This window comes from Nannobrachium achirus (assembly GCF_963921795.1).
Source record: "Nannobrachium achirus genome assembly, chromosome: 4".
Lineage (NCBI taxonomy): Eukaryota > Metazoa > Chordata > Actinopteri > Myctophiformes > Myctophidae > Nannobrachium > Nannobrachium achirus.
In genome coordinates this window covers 28,554,151-28,577,079 of record NC_137813.1, presented here as the reverse complement: position 1 = coordinate 28,577,079, position 22,929 = coordinate 28,554,151, and the positions used below count along the sequence as shown (strand labels likewise).

Below are 22,929 nucleotides of genomic sequence, written 5' to 3'. Positions count from 1 at the left end.
TGCCTTACCTTAGCTTCCTTTTAGTTGACCTTGTATCAGTGAACTGTACTGTCATGAAACTACCTTTTCCTATGCAAAACTTCTAATACATACTTCAATCGATCAAGAAAAATCATCATTTACCCAATTCTGCCATCTAGTGTCAAACGTTACCACTAGTTGCGTATTTTTGCGCAGCGGTGACGCTCCAGAAGACAGGGCTCCTCTTTCCGGACATGTGGTCACTTTGTGGGCGGGGCCAGGGCTCTGATGTAAACAGAAAATACGTCTCATCTCATCATCCCCACAGATAAGGCACAGCAGAGAGAATCGGCGAGATTAACCTCAATAACTCGCCTTTGGAAAAATAAAAATAAACCCAAACGACACATTTTCATCGTTTGTAATATGTGGTAAAGGCGCGGGGATCAGAGACAGGCGAAGCCATGGACTTCTACATCAATCTGAAGGTGAATTTTCGGGGGAATGCGAAGAATTTTCTCCTGTCGGGCTCCGAGACCAAGAGCTGGGAGTCGATGGAGGCCATGGTAAGAGACGGATGACAGAACGACAGACAGACAGTGTGTCATGTCACCATGACGAGAGGACACATGAAAGACAGACAGACAGACAGACAGACAGACAGTGTGACACCAAGCCAAAAGCACGGCCGCACCATCAGTCATTTAACCTGCTGTCATCCATGTCGAGGTTGTGTGTGAGTCGTGATGTGTGATTTTGTAATGGCATCAGCGAATGCTGATTGCTGATCAACATCTTAAACGCAAGCCTCACAAATGAAAGACCGAATCCATGATGTAGAATACACATTTTAGGGCAGTGCTGTGTAGATGACATCTGATGTAGAGTCTACATTGTAGACTATTTCTCGCAAGGGAAAGCCACCTATAAGGTGATGTTTTTCTCTTTGTCTGCACCTGGACTGTAGAGGTACTGTAGGCACAGGCCAGCAAGGTTGCATCAGTCTGACATGTCTGTTTATTATTACACTGGTGGAATTCATGGAAATAGAGTTGAGGTTTCCCTTGATTGATAATCACTGTTTTCTGTGCTTAAGAACAAGATACATTCTTGACAATCATATGCTCTACTGTATGTAGAACTTTGTGTTAATTTGTGTGTGTGTGTGTGTGTGTGTGTGTGTGTGTGTGTGTGTGTGTGTGTGTGTGTGTGTGTGTGTGTGTGTGTGTCTTGCCTGGAAGCACACACACAGACAAGCAGGAGACATTGTGCAATTGTGTCTATGCAGTATGTATGTACACAATTAGATGACACACAGAAAAGCACACTAACACTGTGTTGCTATAGCAACATTAACAACCTTATATCACCCAGATATACCAAGTGAGAGGTCCATTCATCAAAAAGTGTTATTCTTGTATTCATTTAAATGCAAATGCAATGGGTTTACCATAGCCAAGCTCAATGGTGAACAATTGCAGCATCTTCCAAATCAATTCAGTAAAAAGAAAAAAGCTTTTGATTCTGGATTAGTAGCTCATCAGAAGCGATTTGCACTCGCCAGAAAAGTAACAGCTGTAAACACAGTGGACACAGCCATATCTACAGCTTTATCACTGTGGTTGCATTCAAATGAGTCATGAAGGATAGTGCAAATCACCTTCTCGGCAGCTGGACTCTAGTGTTGAGTTGGCGCAAAGCTGTTGGCTGGGACTTCAGGGCTGAGTGGTTAAAACAGAGTTAAACCAAACAGGAAACATGTTGAGTAATATAACTACGCCTGCCTGCAGTACCCTGTTCAGTTTGGTGTGAACATGGATGGACAATGAGTGATTTCACCTTTCATTCATTCATTCATTCGTTCATTCATTCATTATTCAGTTCATTTAATTAGTTAATTTGTAACGTGATAAGGGCAGAGAGACAGATAGGAGGGGATAGAGGGAGAGAGGAAGATGTCCACAAGACATGTGGATTATAATGCCTTATAGACCCACCCTTTAAGTAAAGTGTTACAGAATAACATGTTGTCTGTTGGCACATGCAAACATTGCACCTCATCTATGATTAAACCCTCACTTGAGATGACAGAAACAAATGAACCCTAGCATCCCTGTTCTGGATGGGCATGTCATAATAGCAAAAACACCTGTGGCCTGTGGCACGTTGTGAGCTTTTAGATCATCTATTTTCAGTGAAGGGGTTTGGTGTAGAGGGGGAAAAAGGATGGTACCAAGTATAGACCCTGGGGAACCCCGGGCAACAAAGTGGTTAAGATATCTGAGACAGAGGCTAGCCTGCAGGCAGATGGGATTGGGGAGACGGATGGACTCATCAGATGAGGTGCAGATGGACTCATCTATATTTTAGGTGTTGAATGACAAATGTCATGTAACAAAAAAACAAATTCCTGGATGAATGAATAGCATTAGGAGAATATAACTTTTCCAACTGTTGACCACACCAGAACACAGATTTATGAGATGACAATTGTTTTAAAACAAGGGCCACCTTAGAATCACTAGTTACTTAGCAACAAGCCTGGACTGCTAATTGCCAACATAGCTGTCATAGAAAAACATGAAAAAAATGCAACCAAGGGGAAAACGCCACATACCGATGTGTGGCTGTTGATGAGGAGGCTAACATTATGAACTAGGCTGAAATCCTTCTCACAGGCATACAGGGACTGCTGGATTTATGGTCCATTCGTATTTACGCTAACAGGGAGAAGTTAATTTCTCTGAGTGCTGCTGAGTTGCAGATGTCAGCCTGTTGAGTTGTAGTTCCACTGTGGGATGGAGAGAGGGAGATATGGAGAGAGAGGAATGAAAAAAGGAGAGGAGAATAGAAATGTATATATTTTGATAAATACCTTTTTTAAATTAGGTATGAAAACTGCCCCCCAAAAAAGAAAAATATAAATATAACATACAGATATAAACTTACTGAACTATATATTTTTTATTTAACATCTTAACATTACTGCTGAATAACGTTTCACAAATGCAGTGTAAACATATCTTCATATAACTTTGACATATACGTGTGTTGGTATCATTCTGGCAAGTGGACAATCACAATGCAACCCAAAAGAGATGGAAACGTTTAAATACGTAGATCTCTCATAATGATTTACATTAAAGTCTAGTCTTATTCATCTAGTTCAGGGGTCTTCAACGTATTCAGGCCAAGGACCCCTTAGTTGAGAGAGAGATGAAGCAGGGACCCCCACAACCTTTTCAGATTGTCATTGCTTGACAGCACAATCACCAGTGTATTTTGGATTCATGTTAATTTGTGTTTCCAGATATTTAACCACTTGAACCGTCAATACTTAATAAACTTGACCTGTAACTCTGCTCTTTTCCCCCTCTACACCAAACCTCTTTACCAAAAATAGCCGATCTGCTATGTTTGGCTAAAGATCTTAGAATATGGACACTAGGGTTCAAATATAAAAAAGGAGAAAAAGTTCCTAGCTATCACTCAAAGATTTGGAGGACCCCCTTTAGTAACTATATCCACCTATGATAAGGAGGCTGTTTTGGAGTGTTGGTACATGTGTATGCACGCATGCACGCCTCAACACTACAGGCTGAGTCACTGAGTTCACTCTCATTGAAATGATTGTTTTGTCTGAAAATGCAGGTCGATTGATGCTTTCTCTCCAGTCCTCCATGTCCATCCCTTCTCTGTTCTCTCTGTCATTTAGAGCGATGCTCTGCCTTTAACAGATGTTTTGTGTGTGTGTGTGTGTGTGTGTGTGTGTGTGTGTGTGTGTGTGTGTGTGTGTGTGTGTGTGTGTGTGTGTGTGTGTGTGTGTGTGTGTGTGTGTGTGTGTGTGTGTGTGTGTGTGTGTGTGTGTGTGTGTGTGTGTGTGTGTGTTTCCTATACAGGTAAAGCGTTCCTTTGGCCTCTGTAACCTGCAGGTGACCTATTTCGATGAGGAGAGCGAGGAGGTGAGACAATGAACACACCATTTTGTAGAAGTGACAACCTGTTTTTACTCGGGGCAGGGGTGTATATATTTTATCTCAAACAAAGTAGTATATGTTACAGGCATTGCCCCCACTAAGGCTTGCCCACCTGCAATCGGCAGGTAAATAAAACATCAGGGCAGGTGAAGTTGGCTTTCAGGTTGCCCGACAGGGCAAGTGCTCATTTGAGAGGGGACAGAAATGTCTATAAACACAACACGAGATATCTGTCTAAACACCTGAACGTGGCCAGTGTCTTCTGGTCTGTGGAATGTAAAATAAGAGCACTATTTACCTATAATGTGCTGTTTTTACTGTTGCTACATTTAAAAATATAAAATAACAAGTGTGAAACCATAGACATATTCAATCATAGCTAAAGTATTTGGTATTTGGATTTGGAGGTATTGAGGTATGACATTTTATCGCACAGCCCCAGAAAGTAAAGAAACAAGTGTTAAATTGAGCTGTAATTAAAATCGTACCTATCATTTTATAATGGACGATTTACTTTTCGGGCAAGTGGGCATTACCTTCGGGCAAGTACAACATGACCTGTACTTGCCCGATGGGCAAGTGCCTCTGAGACCTTAGTGTCAACCCCTGTGTTAGGGTCTCATTGTGATATTCCTCTTCCAACGTGGTGACATGTCCCTAATATACTTCTGTAACATCCTCTGATAGGCTTTCATTGCTGTCATTCCACAGTTGAGATCTGTGAACAGCATTTTCAGACAATTTAGTAATGAATCCCCAATGAAATGGTCTCATTTGCAACTCTGTTCTTGTTGCAGTATCTGCTGAATGAAATGTTTTTCCATATACAATGCCAATAAAGTTGAAGCAGTTGTTATTTTAGTGTTTTGTGTAGTTTTGATGCCGATTAATCATCTGAATCATCCATGCAAATGCAGGAATGTTCCTTCAGAAAATTCTGAAGGAAAACATTTCATAAACTAAACGTACATTTAGAAACGATTATATCATATCATTTACATATCTGTTCTTTGTTGTTACAGGTGTCCATCAACAGCCAAGGTATGCAAAGTACACACACGCATGCACGCACGCACGCACGCACGCACGCACGCACGCACGCACGCACACACACACACACACACACACACACACACACACACACACACAACAACAACCATGGATATGGAGTTATTGGTTGAATATGAGATGTTCAATAACAGTATTAACATGGTTTCTGCTTCCTGTACAGCTGAGTATGAGGAGGCATTGAAAGTAAGTTTGTATTAGTATTTCATTAATCATGTATCATGTAATGTAATCTTATGTTTTCCACATTTCCATAGTTGTACTGTTCTATGCCCTTATGGTACATATTTTAGTCATGTTGCCTGTTTGTAATTATATTAATTACATTTGATTAGCATAACCATTATATGAGCTCAATAAGTGGCAACTGGCAACCATATTGTATCCCACGCATACATTTATTCAATTCAGCTCAAATGGAACATTTGACCAGTGTTCTTTCTTTCTGTAGAGTGCGGCGAGGCAAGGGAACCGTCTGCACTGAATGTATATGAGACGCGGGGCCAGCCAGCGCGGGTCCACCACCACCACCACCACCACCACCACCACCTCCTCCACCACCAAGTCCAGTGGAGCGGAGCCCAAGAGGGGCTTCAGACCCCCCCAGCACTGCCCTGCCCTGGCCCAGGTGGTGAGCCGCAAGATCCAGGCTGCTGTCCCCGAACAGGGCATGGTAAGAAAGCCCATTGTATCGATTCATGAATGTACACTTTTATTTGCTTGTGTAGTCAGTCCAGTGTTCCCAATCGGGGGTCAGGCCGCCTTCGGGGGGTGCCAAAGATCACAGGTGGGGACGCGAAGCCTCGACTGTTTGGAGGTAGTCCAACATTTTTAAACGTGTTCTAGAGTTTGCTAACTACCTGACACCCTTATTTCAAGGGGAAAAAAACAAAATCATACCGTATACAGTATGTCTTTCTTTTGTATATTATATTAACAACCTGTTTTTAGTATATGTATATGATCTGTTTGAACTTTGCGTGTCATTGATTCCCAAACAATAAGGGACAAAGTGTGTCCCTTTTCAGTTCAATAAGGCACACGTCTTTTAGTTTCCAAATAAGGGACAGTTACATATTTACGTGCGTATTTCAAGGGACGGTTGGCAACCCTTCATGACATGTTGTACAGAAGCATATTTGCTTACGTTTCCTTTCAACCTGGCATTCTTTGTTATATTGTCAAATAATAGGGGTGGCAGTTGCGCACAAGGTCATCCTGCACCAACATAAAATGTAAACAACACAGACAGAAATAACTACATCATGTCAATGTATAAAACTCACTATGTCTCTGTCTGTCTCTTCCAAGGTGATCCTGAAGGAACTGAAAGGCACCAAAGAAGAAGACAAGACTCCTCCGGCCTGGTTCACTTCCTACATGGAGAAGGTCTGTGCGCTCTGAAGGACAAACTACAGTATTGAAATTGTTTTTAAGCTTTACTGAGATAAATTAATAACTAGAAAGATGCAATTGGAAATTGCGAGTGTGGTTGCTGACGGTTGCTGACTATACAGTAAGCTAACTGTCATGTGAAGCTCGAACAATTGCCTATTGATTCCCACTCCCATTGATTCCCTACTGATTCCCACTCCCATTGATTCCCTATTGATTCCCTATCCCTGCCATTTCAATGGCAGCGGAAAAGTTACCCTAGTAATAAATAAAGTTCCCTATTGATTCCCTATCCCTGCTATTTCCAATGGCAGCGGAGAAGTTACCCTAGAAGTCTGTAAAGTTTCCCTAGGACTATAATGTGTTGCCCTGCTGGGCAACCACACTAATAATAATAATTCACAATTTCTGTCTCTTTCCTCCCCCTCTTGCCTCTTTTCTTCTCCTCTTCTTTCATCTCTACCTCCACCTACATCTCTCTCTCTCACATTTTCCCTTCCTCTCACTCTGTCCTCCTCTCCACCCTCCAGTTCAAGGACCAGGTGGTGCGTGAGGCGGTGGAGAAGATCTGCAGGGAGTTCTCTGGCCAGTGCTGCATTCACAAGCCCCTGGGTGGCATGGGCAAGCGGAGGGCCTGGAGGAGCGGGGGGGAGGCGGGGGAGTGGCGGCAGGAGGAGGCGCAGAGGCCCAGCAGGTCCCCGAGGTGTCCTCCTCCACGCTGCCAGGCGCTCGTCCTCCTCGTCCTCCACCCCTCCCTGCTCCTCCTGCCGGGGCCAGACCAACCGGAGGAGGATTCCAGTGCAGGTGAGCAGGCCGTCACCATTGGGACATTTTACATCACGATTCATTTCATTGTCACTCAAGTGTTTGCGGTTAGCGATTTAATTGTGTTTTTGTCGTTGACAATTACGTTTCTGTTTGGCTTTGAGGCTTTGAAGTTGCACGTGGCAGATACGACATATAACCTGAATATACAAAAAAATTACTGACATATTTGACAACTTTATACTTATGCATTGATAGTGGAAATAACCGATCTACAAGCAACGCGATGCGACGCGTTGTGAGCTTGTAGATCTGCTATTTCTTCTACTTTTGAACATGGAAACGATTATGAGACTATTCTCTGTCGTTGTTTGTTGTCATGGCTACCAGTTCCCAGCTGATGTCGTGTGGGAGTCCAGACTGCTCCAGACCGTACTGAATAACTGCTAGCTTACACAGCGTCTTAAGACTAGGACTCAAGTCTAAGATGAACAGCTCATCAGCGGTAGTGTTATATACTTTGTGTCATCCAAAGAGGATGATACGATCTCCCATCATGCAACAGCGGTACACACGTCATGTGAAGCCCACCGGCCAATCCGTGAAGCCGCTGTGTTGCGTGGGCCAATCAGCGAAGCCAATGGACCTATTGATGTCATTGGTCTAAAAGCAATGGTTCTCCTCTCCTCTCCTCTCCTCTCCTCTCCTCTCCTCTCCTCTCCTCTCTCACCTGCAGTGGTGAAAACAGAGATTGAAGGGAAGGAGAGAGCAGGAAATGTTGATGCAAGAGAAGGGAAAGGAAGGGGATTTTAGTAGAAGAGAACACAAGATGCTGACCTATTCATCACGTTTACTTGAACTGGATTATGAAACCTAACACTAGTCTGACTAGTGCTAAGTTTCTGTTCAGGACACTCCAACCCCAACTACTTTCCCTTTCTGGACTATATAAAGACAGGCGCTGTTGCACAGTACCTGAATCATACGGAGAGAGTACTCCATTGGAGGAAAGCTTGGTACATTTCTGTTAATGTTAGTGGAGTTTAAAGATAATCTGCTCTGTGAAGGTACTACTGTAGCTTGAAGCTGTATTTCAAGCATCATTTAGTAGGTCAGTTTCTAATTCTCTAATGTGATTTTTGTTTATGATGGCTAAACTAATACATATTTTATTCCCTCTCTCTCTCTCTCTCTCTCTCTCTCTCTCTCTCTCTCTCTCTTTCTTTCTTTCTTTCTTTCTTTCTTTCTTTCTTTCTTTCTTTCTTTCTTTCTTTCTTTCTCTCTCTCTCTCTCTCTCTCTCTCTCTCTCTCTCTCTCTCTCTCTCTCTCTCTCTCTCTCTCTCTCTCTCTCTCCAGTGTGTGTACGTCCTGTACCCTTTGTGAACCCTGTAGCTTCTCTCATGACCCCAGTCACAACCTGGTGAGGGCCAGGACTCCTCTGTCCATCCCCGAGCACGGCTCTCCAGCTCCCGACCACAGCAGGTAGGAAAACAGCTGTCATTATTTGGTCCTGTCCAGGATACCCCGTCCTCTGTCCAACCCTGAACATGGATGTTCTGGTCCTGACCTAAACAAACATGCTATTCAGTCTCACCAAGATGCACTTTTTATGAGAATATTTAAATAAATGAAACAGTGGCCCATTTTAGTGGAGTTATTGTGGGCTCGCTGAAAGGCGAGACCAGTATGTTATACCAAATCTTTATAGGTCAAGTTAATTCTCCGCCAAAAGAATTACAGACAGTACAAAGGCAGTAGTAGCCAATGAGGAGCAGCGTTCTAGGTGACATCATTATGTTTATTTTCTGCAAAAAAATGACCGGCAGTACAAAGGCAGGGCCCTTGGCCAATGAGGAACAGCGTTCTGGGTGACATCATCACCAACAAGTGCGACCTGATATAAATACCAACAACACGTTGGCTCGAGACCAGTATGTCATATCAGTATGTTATGCTATACTTTACTCTGTTATACCAAATCTTTATAGGTCAAGTTTATTCTCCGCAAAAAATGACTGACAGTACAAAGGCAGGGGCCAGGGCCCTTGGCCAATGAGACCAATGAGGAGCAGCCAAAGGGTAGATCTTTGTGCCCATACATGGTGTTCCATGTGAGCCCACACTGTTTCATAGGAACAGTATTTCTAGTTGTTATTTGTTACAGTACATGTTTGTGTTAAATAAAAATCTAACTTACAACAACTAGAGTTGTTGAGGTGAATTCTTAATAGTGAATATTCTTACAATTTTCAAATGTGTTTGTTTTGAATCTGTATCTCCTTCTAGCTAGCTTCTAATAGCTTCTATTTGACTCTTTGTGTATGAATCCAGGTTCTACAGGCGGGGGGACCGTAGTTTCCGCAAGGCGGAGAAACAACGCCTCAAAGCAGAGAAACGACAGCTGAAGGCAGAGGTCAAGGAGATCAGGAAGCAGCTGAGGATGGAGAGGCGGGGCATACAGTGGAGCTCCGCCCACCGAGACGGGAGCTCCTCCCCCGTTCTCTTGCAACCGCGGGCCACCCAGCACAACAGTCCTGAGTAAGTTACCAGCTATTCATGGGTTGCATTTGTAGTCCTAAACCGGCCATATTGAGGACCAACACAGGTGTTCAATTTGTCTGATTGGCATATAACCATGAATGTTCTACGTTAAAGGGGAAGACCACCCATTTTCAATATTCAACTGTGTCATATATACCTTAGAGGAGTTGTGTGGAAATAGAAAAAAAGTTCCCCCCCTTCTGTGTTGCCTAGAACTGGAGGATTGATTTTGGGGTTTGTATTGTAAAGTACAACTTGATGACATCACACATTGTACTTTACAATACAAACCCCAAAATCAATCCTCCAGTTCTAGGCAACACAGAAGGGGGGGTGGGACTTTTTTCTATTTCCACACAACTCCTCTAAGGTATATTAATGACATATTTCAATATTGAAAATGGGTGGTCTTCCCCTTTAATCAAAACACCTGTGTTGGTCCTCAAAATGGCTGGTGTAGGACTACAAATACAACTATGAATAACGAAACCAGAAGAGAGGAGAATGGAAATGACACAGCTTTTTGCTATGTCATTATGCATCTGGGAGAATTTACAGCAAACCTGATTGTGCATAACATACTGTACAATAAAAGTGACTAACTCTGACTAAACTTTGGTCACTCAGTGGATGGTGACTCATTCTCAGTGGGTCACTGACTGTAAATACCTTAGATAGGGGATTATATTAGGTTAGTGTGTTAGTGTTTCGTGTCAATAGATAAAAGAAGCCACTGGTTACAACAACACTCAAGGGTGGGTTCACTTTGTTTGTGTTCAATGAGTTAACTTTGTGTAACTCTTTTGGCATGTCTTTCACAACAGTCTATCAGGGTAGGGTCACATTGGCCAAGCTTCGTTAATGAAATTAACTCAAAAATAGCACTGCTCACTTCACACTAGGTGATTTTATTTTATTATTTTCGGCCCAGGCGTCCAAAGCGTCCCTGTCCCCTGGTGGTCCCAGCCATGACGGCTCTGTTCCTGGACGAGAACCTTCCAGATGGGACCCGACTCCGACCTGGAACCAAGTTCATCAAGTATTGGAAGATGAGGAACACTGGAACGGTCAGCTGGGGCACAGATACCAAGGTATATTGTAATCTAACCTCTTCTTAGAATACATTTTTGAATGCTTCATAGTCTGTAACTTCACCTCGCAAAAGTTGCGACAGGAAGCTGTCCTTTGTTTGTGACTTCCGTTCACAGTTCAATTAAAATTTCTTTCAAATTCATACATGATACACATAATATAAACTGTGATGTGACAAACTTTCCAAGTCATAAATAATGAACCTGAAAAGCCTGCCTGTCACTCACTAGTGTCCTAGTGTGATAACATTTTAAGAGGTTTGTACTATTCTAACATCAACCACTCTACAAGGCCCCATCCTATTTTCGCTTTAGATTAACTATCTTTGCAGAATATAGCCTATCTGCAAGCTTGTAGATCTGCTATTTTCGCCAAATGTTCACACCAGAATAGGGACACTAAGGTTCATGTGGTTAACAGATGTTGTCAAAGTAGATGTAATAGTTGACCTTGTTTCTCTGTCTCTCCCTCCAGTTGAAGTTCATGTGGGGGAACCTGGCTGTGGGCTCTGGGGACCGATGGAGAGAGGTGGCTGTTCCCTTCCTCCAGCCAGGACAGGTGAGAAGAGAGAGAGGAGACTAATGGATCAGACAGGAGAGTAGAGCAGAGATGCAAAAGGGAGGAAATAGGAGATGGAGTCGAGGATAGGTCAAGAGAGGAGTGCCAATAAGATGAGCCAACATAAAAGGATATGGGCGTGGGATACATAATAGAGAATATCGTTGTTGTTGGGTGGAAACCTTGTATGTCCAAAACCGTTCATTTTTTATTTATCAATTTAACCCATTTAGGCCTAACCTATAGAATAGGGCTAAATCAGAAATTAGCCTACAAAACAAATATGTTGCTACATACTGTACATGTACTGTAAGCCCCTCCCAAACAGCAAAATGTGTTCCCGGCCTGATTAAAACTGATATAAAATACTGAAAACACCAGATCTACAAGCACGCCTTGCATCATGAGAGGCATTGTGTGATTGTTGATCTGCTATTTTCACTAGTTTTGTGCGACAGTCTTGTGTGATGAAGCAGGGCTTTACTTTACGAAGAAACGTACACATTTGAAATTTGAAAAGAGATACAAGGTTTCTGCCCGACAGCGACGATAAATTTGGTTTCATTTGTCATCTTCTACAGACAGACAGACTTGCATGCACGCATGCACGTGCCTGTGCACACACGCACGCACACACACACGCACACACACACAGTGTACTGCTAATCCTGGCATCGCCAGACCAATAACAAACGAAACTGGAGTTGGCAGATTCATCGAGTTCCCAGGGTAGTACACTGCTATGCTATGAAAATGCGACTCCCTCAAGGTGTGAGTTTTTAGTTAGTAGTTAGTCATGCTCTTTTTTATAAGGATACATAGTTTCATACTGTACTTCAGTCAGACGCGGGCGGGGGTGGATCGTCTGCTGCTGCGTTTGCAGCGTCGGTGATTGACTTGGCATGGGTCATAGCTGCAGATGCGTCCAAGAAATGTTTCTCCACATTGTTGTGTGTAATTCTGAAGGTGGCGGGCCATTTTATTCTGTAACGTACATCGCTGCGTCCTTTCAGCAATTCGCGGACCGGTGTGAAGGAACTTCTGGCTTTAGCGATGCTTTCTGGATAGTCTGGGAACACTGAAATAGCCCTGTCTTTGTACTGTAGCTTTCTCCCGTCCCGAGCCTTCTTCAGAATGTCCTCTGCATCTCCCTCGTCGTTTAGCCTTGCGATGATCATCCTTGGCTTGTCTCCTGGCTTCTTCTTTGTCAGACTTCTGTGTGATCTTTCAACGCGGATATCTCTATCAAGTTGAAACACTTCTTTTAGTAGCTTAGCTACTTCCACGGGTGAACTTGAACCAGGCGTTTCTCCTACGTTTAGTATGCGCACGTTTCCCCTCTTCATGCGTGCCTCCATTAACACATAGTTCTTACTCAAAGTCTCCACCTGTCCTTCAAGCATATTAACAGTGGATTGGAGAGTAGTAACTTCATCTGACCACGTAGATAGCCCTCCCTCGACGTCCCTGACAGTTGATTTCACTGAATCAAGTTCCGCACGAAAAGCACTGTTACTGTTTGTAATTTCTGTTCTAATAGCCTGCATTTCGTTTCTCAGTTTATCAAAGTCATCGGCCAGGGCACTCTTTATCTCTTCCCTTAGTATCGTGGATATATCACTTCTCAGGGCGGCGATGATGTCCGCTTTTAGCACTGTGGTATCCATGGCCAAACCTTTCTTGGGAGTGACGGCGCTGGGTTGATTGATCACGGTGTGTGGGTCACTTTGATCCGAGGAGGCGTCCTTGCCTGCAGGCCGCAGCGCAGTCGACCGAGTAAACTTGAATTTCCTCCAAATCATATGCCATTCACAACACTTTCCCCTCCACAAACTTGACACTGTACTGTTAATAACTCTGTTCAACAAAAGTTTGCGTCCTAAACGCCGTTTAAATATATTTTTTGACTAGATTCTGCGGGAGCTCTGACAAACGGGTCTTACTCTGTACGTTGCTCCATAGCGCCCCCGTTAGTCATGCTCTTAATGCAGGTTTATATACCATAATTTACTTCTGTCTGTTTTTGTTTTTAAATATGTTACAATGTGTGTGTGTGTGTGTGTGTGTGTGTGTGTGTGTGTGTGTGGTGTGTGTGTGTGTGTGTGTGTGTGTGTGTGTGTGTGTGTGTGTGTGTGTGTGTGTGTGTGTGTGTGTGTGTGTGTGTGCGTGCGTGTGCGTGTGTTGCAGGTTGGAGTGGTGAGTGTAGCACTGTGTGCCCCCAGTGTGGAGGGCTCCTACACCTCTCACTGGCGCCTGGCCCACGGGGGAGAGCAGTTTGGACCCAGAGTGTGGTGCAGCATCGTGGTCGATCCCCTGGCGCCTGCTGCCATGATGGCTGATGGGATACTGGTGTCGCCCTGCGTCACGCCACAGGTAGGATGGAGGGAAGGAGGGAGGGAAGGAAGGGGGCTGAGGGAAGTAAGGGAGGGAGGAAGGAAGGAAAGAAAGAACGGAGAAATATCATAACTTACAGTGCCTTTGGGTGGTTTGTGTATCTTTTCTGCTCTGTTCTATTCTCTTGTAGTTATTCTATTCTGGACTGTTATATTTTGTCCATTCTAATATGTTGTAATCTATCTGTTCTATTCTGCTCTATTATACTGTATGTTGTTGTAATCTATTCTGTCTTTTTCTCTTGTAATCCTTGCTGTTCTGTAGGGTAAGAATCCGTTGGCAGCGTCTAAGGACAGCAAGTCGTGCACCTCTTCCAGGGACCAACCTCTGATGTCAGTAGACCAGGAGGAGTACTACATTCCATCAGTGGACCTGCTCACTGCACAGGTACTACTGCTAGCACTGATATTACTCTATACTGGGCCAGGAAGCTTATTTCAAACTTGACTCAGAACCAAGTATAGGTTGCTTACCATTAAAAAAAAAAGAAAAAAAAAATATATATACATATACTGTATATATACGGTATATATTTACGGTAGCATTATCTTCAAGTGCATCATTCTCTTTCTTAGGATCTGCTGTCCTTTGAGTTGTTGGACATCAATATCGTCCAGGAACTGGAGTGTGTCCCTAACAACACCGCAGCTGGTAAGACCACCTCACACCAACTTCTGATTAAACTCGTTGGCTGCTTTCACCACGTGGAATCACAGATAGTGCCTGTAGGTGCCTAAGGGATCCATCCACTTGAGTTTCTGATCCACCCACTTGAGTTTCTCTTCCACCCACTTGAGTACGCCGCTTATGCTCAGTCACCTACTGTTTCCTCCTAGAGTTCACCCTAAAATGTATGGTGTAAAAATTGGGAATTGTTTTGTATCTGATTGTTACCCCAATAACTGAAAATGAATCGTGAGATACCAAAAGATTCTTAGTTGAAACTGTAATCACCTACTTGAGTCAAATCTGTATCCTATTAACATGAAGTTATTGTACTTTTAGTTCAGTACCGCCAGTCCCGTACCCGTGAACTTATATATATAACATATATATATATAAGAATAGAATATATTTTTCACCCGTTAAACTCGGGTACCTGTCAGGTGTCTGCCGGTTCCTGGCCCGTTGCAGGACTCTGCAAACAGGATAAGCATTCCTGTTGATGCCAGTGGTGATGTCACTGGCAACCCCAGTGGTGATGCCAGTGGTGAGCGCACCTCATGGCGCGATCTGGTGGCACACAAGTAGGCCATGTACTGTATGGCCTACTTGTGCACAAGTTGGCACCTCGACAGAGCTATTATTATTATGAACGTCATCATATTATGATCCATTTCTTCAGATGTGCCCCAGGGGCCGGCTCCTGGAACAGAGGGGGGTGGAGTCCCAGCACAGGAAGAAGGTGAGGATGACATCAGTGGGACTCAGTTTGTCTGTGAGACTGTGATTCGCTCCCTGACCCTGGAGGAGGGCCCTGACCCCGCCCCCCTCCGAGGGACACGCCCAGCGCCAGGCAAAGGTGAGTTGTACATGGACATTGATAAGGCCAGGCATGTATATAGGAACGATATTTAGTTTATTTTCTCTATTTAATATATTGGATACAACTTTTCAATTGAGACGTTATTGATAAATGGCCAAGAATACAAGCACAGATTTACAGCTGTTATTAATATATTCAGCCAATGTGAATTCAGGAATGAGTTGACCGGAAATGCTGTAAAATTACGGACCGTTTTATAGGGCAACCCTTTAAGGAGAGAATTCCCCTGGCTTTGACATTTTTAATTTCATGCCTTTACATGATAGAAAGACAGACAGACATTTAAAATACTCAACCCAAACCCTTCTTTGTACTTCCTCTCAGTGGTGCGTCCGGCTGTCCAGGGCGGCTCCGCCTCTTCCTGTGGGAAAAGTAAAGCGCTAAAGACGGAGCAGAGCCCGGAGACGGAGACCAGCCCTGCCAGCTCCGACTCGCCGCTCAAACCACCTGCTGCCCTGAAGGCCTCCTTGCCTGTCTCCCTCAAAGCCTCTCTGCCCACGCCCCTGTCAGCGGCCCCGGGCCTCGGCACCATGGCCGCTCCTCTCTCTGCCCCCCCAAGGGCCTTGGACCTTGAGTCGGACACAGAGTGCATCGGCACGGACCCCAGGCCCAAGGAGGGAGAGGAGGAGGAGGAAGGAAAGAAGGAGAAAGAGGGGAAGAGAGACGGGGTGAGGAGTCGCTCTTCCTCTGCCTCTTCTGAGGATTACATCATCATCCTCCCTGACTGCTTTGACACCAGCAGGCCACTGGGGGATTCTATGTACAGGTACGCCTGCACACATACTGTATATTACATAAACAAATATTCAAACGTACACATTCATACATAGATATTCAGTGAGGAGCTGTCATGAAGCCAAATTGAAAGATTAAGCTTGGTTAACAAAACTGTAATCTTGCTTTGATAGTGAAGATGACAGATAAGAGTGATCTGCTGCAGGGAGTCATGCTAGCTTCCCTTGTAGTTTCAACTCAGTCCAATGATGTTGATGCCTCTTTTGTTGCGCCCTCAAAAGGGGACCTGTCACCTGGCATTTGTTGGTGGACATTTGTGTTCTGTTCCTCCAACATTATTCACATGAACCCTAGCGATACCCACTTTAGAGTATCTTTTACCCAGCCATGTTCATGTCAGACCGGTCTGATCACACCTCAAAGCCAGCTGAGTAACTGTCCAGTTTTCCATTGTATTTCTGCTTGAAGCCATATTGTATGTCAGGAGGACCTTGCTCTTCGTTCTATAGGTCCAAGAACAGCTACTTTTCGAGCAGATCAGCACCAGCGTGATTTTCAATTAAATTAAATAAAACAATATCCCGGGAATCTCGGGCGTGGTGGCCTGGACCAACGGCAATATCTCGGGAATCTCGGGTTGGTGCAGTAAACACCCCATCTCTCTTCCTTGTTCCTCTTCCTCCACCAGTTCAGCCCTGTCTCAACCAGGAGACCTCCCGGCTGAGACCCCCACTGACCCTGACACCCCCTCCTCTGACGGCACAGACCCTGCCACGCCGGACGGGGAGCGGGGGGAGGCCGCCGGAGCGGAACAGTCCACTGCAGGATCGGGGGTGTCAGGGACCAGCAGTGCCAACGACATGCTGTGTACCTCTCAGACTCTGGACGACGAGCCCCTCACACCAGAGGTGGTGTCTCCGCCCACAGCCATGCTTACACCCAGGTAATATGGCGATGAGGAGATCGATTATAAAACATTATTGGGGGCGCCCGCTGGCCTGGTGGTCAAGGCGCATACCACATACTAGGCTATGATGCCTGCTGGCGTCGCCGGTTCGATTCCCGATCCGGACGACCTTTGCCACATGTCATTCCCCATCTCTCTCCCCATTTTCAAATCGGTTTTGGGGAAAGATTTGAAAAACACAACAGGCAAAAACTGTTCAAAATGACATGAAGAAAAAACCTTGTAGATAATTAATTTTTGTGACACCGTTGTACAACAAATTATAAAGTATATCTTAAGTGGTCAATCAGACTAATTAATTGATTTAGATTTGTTGATATAATATTAAGTAAGGACAAAACAAAATGTTTGATGTATTACTGTTATGTCGTTCAGTCCAGAGAGTGCTGGACAAACAGACAGTGACCCTACAGCTGCCAACGCCGAGGGAGGAAGGGAGACAGAGGAGGGTGAGCGCACGCACACACACACACACACACACACACACACACACACACACACACACACACACACACACACACACACACACACACACACACACACACACACACACAGACAAGGAAATGTTTTGTGTGTTTGGGACTCCCTTTTTTCCAGGTGTTTTGCCTTGATTCTGACGTGACAGTTTTTTTCCAACACTGACCAGCACGACCTAAGTGAAGTGATTGAAGCGACTAGAAACAAATATACTGTATCTCTTCAGGTTTGAATGCACCATTAGGGTTCATACATCAGTCGCACTCATTTGTGATAAAAACAGAGTGATAGAAATCCCTGCGGGTGTGCATTCAGCATTAGACAGACACTCACCGTGTGTGTGTTTCATCTCAGGGTCCAGTTCTAAACAGCCGCTGACAGACGAGACACCAGCTGATGAAGACACTGAGGACGAGAACCCTGAGGACCCCAGGTCTCTCTCTCACGCACACACGCTCACACACACGCCTATATAAGACCACTCTTCCTCTACAGTAGCATTCGATGCCGCTCTGATCCGCGCCAGGCCACCCGAGTCCCGGAGTATTGGAAAAACTATTGTTGTTGTGATGATGATGATGATGATGATGATGATGATGATGATGATGATGATGATGACGATGATGATGATTATTTATTTATCTCAAGTTACTCAACTCTCACTGAACTTTGAACCAGGTAAAACAGGATAATGTATTTGTAATGAACCTGTACTATGTGCTATATCTCTCCAGACATCCAGGTATCACAGGAGGTCTTGTTAAAGGAGCCCTGTCAGTAGCAGCGTCGGCCTACAAGGCCCTGTTCACTGGACAAGGTCCCACACAGGTCAGCAAGATATTCACTAGCTTTTAATGCAAATGATCAAGTGTTACGCCTACTTAAAGGCCTCTAAAAGACAGCATAAAAGGAGGGAAATCTATTAAGTGCTATACACATGTGGTCAGCATTCAACTAACTGTTACATCACATAGTCTAACCTGTTTCACTGAGTTAAACCAGCTACAAACTCAATGCCACCCATAGAGAGTGAGCTATATTTAGTGTTACGAGAATGTCGTCACTCAGGCTAAACCGGTTGTATGCACACAGGTAAACCCTAGTAGCTTTCTCTTAATACAATGTGCTCACATGTAGATAGTATAATTTTCTCAGGATTCCTTGCTCCCCGTTGTCTCATTCTGAAGGGGTCAAAGAAAGGCTATTTTGTTGTATTTCTTACCTTGCACGTCTGGTTACATTTGGTAATGTGAGTTATTTGTGTTTTGTTCAGAGCACACACCTGACAGAAGACCATTGATAGTAAATTTGACGATGATAGTTGCATATGTATGTGACTTTGTGACTACAGGTACATTATGTCAGGAGATATAGTCGGCCCTTGGGTGTTTTAATATTTTCTAATGTGGCCCCATTTGAAAAAGGTTTAGACACCCCTGGTCAGGGGTGTCGCACCAAATTCTGGGCCCTGGGTACAAGGATTCACTGCAGACCCCCCATGAATGTTCTTCATAGGGGGAGGGGGGTTTAACCCATTTAGACTGGGAACACATTATTACGCATTATTTTTTGCTATTGAAAAATAGCTGATATAAAAGCTCACAGCAAGCTTGAGTGACAAATGTTCGCTTAAAAAATACATAATATTCAAAGATTTGCACACATTTTCACGACTTTTCAAAAATAGCAAATCTACAAGCTCGCAGCGCGGCACTACTCGGTGCCGTGCTGTGAGCTTGTATATCTACTATTTTTCAATAGCTAAAGTATAACATAATTAAGGCCCCTCCACCTTGGGCCCTAGTAACTCAGTCCCACTTTTCCCTCCCTTGTGACGCCCCTGCCTCCACATATAAAAGGCTTTCTGTGGACACAGCTTCTTAACTTGCATATGCCACACAGTGTCCTCGAGGTATGTGTGGCCCACATGGTTACGTTTTGATCTTCTGTCCCGTCCAGCCTCCCGTCGATGCGTCCACCCAGGATACCATGATGGCAGTGCTGGTGGAGATGGGCTTCAGCGACCGGCCGCTGAACCAGAGACTTCTGAAGAAACACAACTACAACCTGCTGGACGTGGTCAATGAACTGGTTCAGATGACGGACAACGACTGGTACTCCACACGCTACTGAGGAGGAGGATAGGAGAGGAGAGGAGAGGAGAGGAGAGGAGAGGAGAGGACTTATATAACTACAATCAATGAGGTATTTAAGCTTGTTGCACATGCTACTGATGAAGGAGATGAGACGAGGAATGGAGAAGAGGAGAAGAGAAACACACAACGACACGTCTATTTGACGTGGCCAACAGAGCCATTCCGATGATAGACAGTGACCTGAATTCCCCACACTACTAAGACAAGGAGAGAGGGCTTAGGAAGAGGAGAGCAAATGACTGACAATCCCACCCTCAATCAATGAGAAAGGAGGCATAATTAAAAGTGGAGAAGAAAGGAGAGGGAGGTGAAACATCATCTCCATCATCTGAGGGAAGAAGGGGAGAGAAGAAGGTTAGGAAGAAGAACAATGCGAGAAAGAAGCAGAGGATGATATATCCTGTCAAATACTTAAAGAGCAATTCCTTTTCCCTTCCTTGTTCTTTGCCCAACTTTCCTCTGTTTGGACCAAGTTGACCGTAAGCGAGCTTCTCTATGACCATAATAAAGACAAGAGACATTCCGGTGAGCTCTCTGGGATAAAAACCGCCATGCTATATAGTCTTACTGTACATTCAGCGTAGGCCTTCATAGTGGTAGATCAGTTGCTTTGCATAGGACAAACACAGAGATAGGCGAATGAGAGAACTGTTATTCAAAATATTTCAATGTCCCTATCTAGAGGAAGTCAGTAAAAGTGTAGGCAAAATATTTTTTACGATCGCCAAACATCCCAGCCGGTTTCAAATTCGGACAACCCCAGGTTGTTCAATTGTGATTAGAATGGGACTGAAAATCTTCACTGAATTGTGCTTTTGTCCACTGGTTCTCAACATCGGGTCCGGGGACTACCAGGGGGTCCAAATGGACCCTTACAGGTCTGTAACTCTGAGAGGGTGCAAATGGAACTAAACGTTGGTTTCATTGGTTCCATGCATGGAAGATAAAAAGAAATGTGTGCTCTCAGAGTTACAGACCCTTAGGGGTCCATTTGGACAGCTGGTGGGCCCTGGACCAGATAGAGGCTAATGTGCAGTGAGTCCCTGTACCTGGGCAGCATTTGAGTGGTTTAAAAAGTGTGTGTTATCTTTTCTAACAGACGATTCATATTTGATTTATGTCTGTATCACTGGAACTTAAATCTGAGAATCAAATAACGTGCACAAACACACCAAGTATCTATGTAGGTCTACTGTAGTCATATTCTGCTGTATATGAATATTAGAGTACTATAAACATCCCCGCAGATGAATTGCTTATGAGAGAAAATGTACTCTTCAACATATTTGTGTGGAGAATCTTTGTTGAAAGATTTGTATTAGCCCACGGACCCCCATTTGAAAAGATATGCCAGGGACCCTCATATAAGAGAAGATTTTTACAGCTTTAGCAGTGATTTTCAACCATGTAAATTTCAGGGACCCCCAGTTTAACATGCATTTAGCTGGGGACCCCCTGGCACTCCCCCAGTGACCCCTGGGGTTCCCTGGACCCCACTTTGAGAACCAATGCTCTAAAGTGATTAGTGTCTCTTCTTTATCTGAAAGCTTTCTGAAAGATTGACTTACGAGAGAGAAGGTGTTTGCAGAACTATAATCTGCAAACTCAAATATTAACAAAAATATTAGGAAGGAACACCTAGCTGATTTGAAGTCTTATCACCTTTTTTTTACAATATGGACTTCATGACTGACATTGATTCCACAGGTTAATCAGTGAATTCACTTGAGTCTCTCCAATCAACGGAGGGAACAATTCTCCTTGTAGACATTGTCTACAAATAAATAAATAGAGGATGAGGATGAATGCTTAAAAACAAAAGATGCTTACTTTTTCAAGGTTTGTTATAATTAACATACATTGTACTGACAAGTAAGGCAAAATTGTTGTTTTGTGACTATTGTGAGTCACAAAACGAATTATATTTGAAAAATATTCTATTTAAGAGTGAATATCAACATGTACAGCCAATCGTGGGTACATGGCTAGTAGTGAGTGCATTCCAACACTTGTAACACTGGAACTCAAATGATATGTATGAAAATTGAAGATTGTTTGTGGTTTTGGTTTTATTTAATGGTTTATTTTTATGTATGAGCATATAAGTATTTTCCATATGGAATATATGTGAATGTGGTATGTTAATAGTAATGATTCCGAATTTAGGACCGGTGTGAAATTTGGTGCGAATGTTAACAAGAAAAGATTGTTTTTGCAATCAACAAGACTGGGATTTTGAGGGGGTGGGGGTAGAGTTGAAGGAATAGATGGTGGATCTAAACTGGATTTACCCTAATTTTACCTTCTCTGTGATGTCAAGAGCAAACACACTATATCACACAAAGTTCCCCTAGCTAGCTTTAAGTTTCATCTATGACCCTCTCAGAACGTCCTGCGTCCCAGTTTTGTTTCAAGACCCACCATGTATGAAGAGCACTGAGATCACTAGGATTGTCGGATACATTTATTTATTGTTGATGAATTATAGTCTTATAAGCTGATGTATATTTCACTTACAGATTTTAATTGAGGATTTGGACCAGCATGTAAAAATGCACCCCTCTCCCAAATTCTATCTTTCTGTCTTTCTTTCAGTCTTTGTTTCTTTCTTTAAAAATTATTCAAGGTCTCACCAGTGTTTCTCATTAAATAGTCAACTCCATACGTTACCTTCTACAAACTTTCCCTGTTATATTATTTTCAATGGTAAGGTTTAGCGTCGGATGGTCATATTGGCACATCTTTGGTCTAGTGACCTTGTCAAGAGGAAACACTGTTTCATACTGGTAGAATATGTGGTTTTATTGTCATCTACACACCAGTACAAAAGAGAGCTTTCTTAAACAATAATGAACCAGTACCCAGTTCAGTTATATTCCTCCTACTATTGTCATCGGGAACCCCACTAGATAGAAACTTTATTTTACAATTTGTTTAAAAGAATCCTTGCACGTCAAATGCATAACCATGGGTTTCAAACAGGTCACTAGTTGAATCCTGCATTCAACAGAATGGGAAAATGCATAGCCTCAGTGTATTCAGTCCAGTGTATGCTTTCAATAAGGGTAGGGTTGGGCAGGTTAGAGCTATTTTCCTACTGGGTCTGTATACAAAGTGAAGTATTTGAGTGTGGGGGGGAGGAGTGTAAGCTTTTATGTCTGTGTTGCACTTTATGAACATGGTATGTGATGTACAAATCTGTCTGTAATAAAAAGTCACTACACTTACCACTTGTTTTCTCATTAACGTTCTGGTGAGCAAAGTAAACTTGTTGGCAGGTAGATGAACAGTATTCTT

At 43.6% G+C, this 22,929-nt stretch overlaps 1 pseudogene across 1 annotated transcript; it reads left to right on the top strand.

Annotated features, from left to right (window-relative positions):
• Positions 1–300: 300 nt before the first annotated feature.
• LOC308283444 (next to BRCA1 gene 1 protein-like) lies at positions 301–22,767 on the top strand (annotated as a pseudogene). Its single transcript, XR_013963334.1, has 21 exons — positions 301–527; positions 3,861–3,923; positions 4,961–4,979; positions 5,170–5,192; positions 5,458–5,679; positions 6,318–6,395; positions 6,932–7,205; positions 8,523–8,648; positions 9,498–9,704; positions 10,639–10,798; positions 11,274–11,357; positions 13,545–13,730; positions 14,016–14,138; positions 14,327–14,402; positions 15,097–15,273; positions 15,622–16,063; positions 16,721–16,975; positions 17,375–17,448; positions 17,831–17,909; positions 18,211–18,304; positions 19,436–22,767. The product of XR_013963334.1 is annotated as a next to BRCA1 gene 1 protein-like (transcript).
• The last annotated feature ends 162 nt before the right edge of the window (positions 22,768–22,929 follow it).